At 39.2% G+C, this 3,783-nt stretch overlaps 1 pseudogene; it reads right to left on the bottom strand.

The window, feature by feature from the left end:
• Positions 1 to 2,352: 2,352 nt before the first annotated feature.
• On the bottom strand, positions 2,353 to 3,421 carry LOC102875191 (annotated as a pseudogene).
• Positions 3,422 to 3,783: the final 362 nt, after the last annotated feature.

Below are 3,783 nucleotides of genomic sequence, written 5' to 3'. Positions count from 1 at the left end.
ATATTATTATACGGGGAAGAGTAGAAAACTTAAGGGAGAAATCCAATTTTTAAAAAGTTTGAAATTTGTTATCCACATAAGTCAGAACTTATTAGATATAATTATCTTGGATTTGTTGGCGTATTGACTATACAAACCAAAAGAAGAAGCAAATCTACATTGGAAGAAGTGCAAGTAGGGTGCTTCTTAGAGTGAAGGACGGTTAAACTTCATCTCACATGTTTTTGGCATGTTATCTGGAGGAGTTAGTCCTTAGAAAAAGATACGATGCTTGGAGAAGCAGAGAGTAAAAAAAGAGGAAAATCTTTAAGGAGGTGGATTGACAGTGACTACAATGGGCTGACTGTGGTAGAGATCATAAGGACGGTGCTGCCCTGAACAAACTTTCAGTCAGGGTGTTTCAAATGGGCTCACCAAAAGTTAGTCAGAGTCTATGTCCCATTTACATTTATCTAACAACATCAAGAAATCAATGAAAAAATAAGAATAAAAAGATAAATGTCTCTTGGCTAAAACACTGTGTTGCTATTCGCAGTGGGATCAATCTCATTTGACTTTAACCTTACAGTACAATATAAAACAGTCCAAAGGTTTTCTAGGTTGTAATCTTTTGGGTGTTTTCTTCTGTATAACAGCTCTTGGGTTCAAACTGTTGATCTATCAGTTAACCATGGTGGACATAATAATTGTGCCACCAGAGTTCTTCAAGCAGTCTATAAAGAACTTATAAAAGACCATCTTGAAAATATATTTTTTTAAAAAATAGAAGAAATTTTTATAGTGAAAAAAGCAATTATTGTTTTTGTTGATTGCCATCAAGTCGAGCATGATTCATAGAGACTCTGAACAAACTATATGAAGTCTTTCTATAACTATTGTCATTTCTCAAAAAGTTCATAGAGTTTTCAGAGGCATATTGTTTAGGAAGTGGATGACAAAAAAATATGATGTTAGAAGTTCAATGATGGAGGTTGGATAACAAGTAAAAATTAGTAATAGAAGAAAGTCCATTTAAAGCAATGAGGATAACATAAAAAGAGATAAATAATAATAATAATAATAATAATAATAAACTTTCTTGAATTGAAATATTTAGACCTCTAGATCAAAAGTATTCTAAAAGTGTTCCACAAAGCAAATTATAGAGAGGCATACACCAAAGCACATATTATCAGAAAACTACAAAGTAAAAATCCTAAGCTATCAAAGAACATGTAAGGATGATCCTCGACAGCCAGCCCGTTTTTAGAAAAGCAATTTTAAATTATGACTTTAGTAAAAGTTTACAAAGAGATTGATTTTCATTCATTCATTCATGCTCATTTTCCTCCCTTCTCATTTCACTTTATAATGTTAGATTTGTTCAATATTGTTGTCATACATATGTCTAACCCTCCATTCCTTTCAGATTGTCCTTTCCTTCAACCATTTCCGTCAAGTGATTATTATCTATCCATTCTTTGTCTTTTTTTTCTGCCTTCAACTCCTCACCCTTGATTCATCCAGTTGTTATAACGGTGGTCCTATGCAGTATTTGTCAGTTTGTGACTGAAATATTTCACTCAGCATGATTTCTCCCAGACTCATCCATGTTGTATAATGTTTTACAAGTACATTGTTTTTTAGTACTGTATCATGTTACACTGTGTGGATGTACCACAGTTTTTCAGTCCATTCTTTTATTGATAGACACTTAGGGTGCTTCTTTCTGTTTGCTATTGTGATAGTGCTACAATAAACATAGGTAAGCATTGTTGGTGTTATGTACAGTGGAGTCACCTTCAACTCATAGTGACCTTATGAACAATAGCTCTAAAACCTGCATTATCCTGAGCCAATCTCACTGTCTCTAATGCACCTGTCTCTATATTCCCAGTCACTATGTCAATCTATTTAATCCGGGGTCTTCATCTCCTGTGTTGTCCCTCCACCTTTTTTTTTAAATTTTTATTCACAAAGGGAAAGCCCCAGTCCATCTTTTAGTTTTTTTTTTTAAATTCCTGACATTACAGAAATAAATTGAAATGTATTACAATTCAACGCTTATATATCCATGACAAACAGGAAAAAAAAATTTCATGAGCAAAAAAAAAAAAACCCAAAAACAAAAACAAAACCCACCCCCCAAACAGGTAGAAGCTTATAAAACTAAATATGGATCTCAGCATCAACAGCTGAACAAAGAAAGGAATTAAAATGCTTTAATTAAAAATCACGAGTGGATGATAAAGTGTAGAAACGGAAAATTTACAAACTATTTAAAACCTGCAATCGCTAACTTCAGAAACTACACAGACGGATCATGGATGGTGGTGAACAGCAGAAAGGGATTATGGATGAATCTGCATTGTTCTAGCTGCTCCCCCTGCCACCCGTCTCCAAGGAAAACCTGACATTGATTAGAAACTGAGCCAGGCTAATGATTGCAGCAGATCCAATAATGGTAACCTGCCTATCAGTAGATCCTTCCACTGGGTTCGCAATTTTGATCGGCGCCCTAGACATCTGACTGATCTCATTGATTTTGGCACCTTGACGCCCGATTATGCAGCTAATAAAATCATTTGGAATGGTGAGTTCGTGAGAAGTAGTCTGAGCTGATGCATGCAAACCCCAAAAGCCTTTCACCTCTGGAGAGCTGGATTCAATGCCACTGAATCCGGTGTTGCCATGCGTCATAGGAAAATGAGACTGTTGCATTGCCAACTGATGCAGCTTGGTCAAGGTTGTGGAATGGCATACTGTCCTTGAATGGTATAGACCTCTAGAGGTGGTCCCTCCAGGTCAGGGTTGATGCCCATGGACTGGGTGGTGTGGGGAAAGCTCACACTGTCTTTGCCTGTGATGTACCAGTCCTGACCACGTGCAAAGACGACCGGAGAACTGGACGGCTTGGACCTGTACAGGGTGGTCACGCCCTTCGGTGGGGACTCCAACATGACCCCGCAGATCTGTTTGACACACTCAATGATGGATTGCGGAATGCCAGAGATAGTGATGGCCCTTTGAGGTGGGGAGCATATCCTCTGCCACTTGGACATGAGCCACTATACTCTCTCGTATTTCTTTGATCTTGCAACCACCTTTTCCAATGAGACCGCCACACTGACTAGCAGGAGCCACCAGACTCAGGGTTACTGGGGGTCTACTGGCAGCTGTGCTATTGGTCAGAGCTGCTTATATTATCTTCCAGTTCGTCAATGATCATAGCAAAGGCTTTAAAGATGGCATAGTGGGTCCAGCTAAAGTGATAATTCTCTCAGGACAATTCCCTTCTGAGAGGTTGATACTACACCACTCTCTTCATGCAACTTCTTAACGGATTCTCCTTTCCTATGATACTGCCAACTTCCTTTCCATGCATAAGTAGCTGGATAGTGAGAGTGAAACTTATTCCACCTTCAATCACACCGGTGTCCATTTGAGCTGCGTTCTAGTGAGCTGGACTTTGAATAGTCAAGTCTTTGGTCACAGATGAGGGTGAAAGACAAAACTGCAGGCGCGAGGCACTGAGGGGGAAAAAGGGAGCGGGCTGGAAGGCGAAGGTTGGGAGGCCGGGGGCCTCCACCTTTCTAAGCATAATGTTCTTCCCCAAGGATTGGTTCCTCCTGGTAACATGACCGAAGTGTGTGAGAAGGAACTTCACAATCCTTGCCCCCAAAGAGCAGCTTGGTTTCTCTCTCTCCAGAATATACCTATTTGTTCTCTTGACAGTAAATGGCATGTTCAACACTCTTCTCCAGCACCACAACTTAAAGGTATCAATTCTTCTTCTGCCATCCT

The sequence above is a fragment of the Elephantulus edwardii genome, unplaced genomic scaffold (assembly GCF_000299155.1).
Source record: "Elephantulus edwardii isolate Elephantulus edwardi_28Jun2011 unplaced genomic scaffold, EleEdw1.0 scaffold00025, whole genome shotgun sequence".
Taxonomy (NCBI): domain Eukaryota; kingdom Metazoa; phylum Chordata; class Mammalia; order Macroscelidea; family Macroscelididae; genus Elephantulus; species Elephantulus edwardii.
Note: the sequence above shows the minus strand (reverse complement) of the source record. Positions and strands in the feature narration are given on the sequence as shown.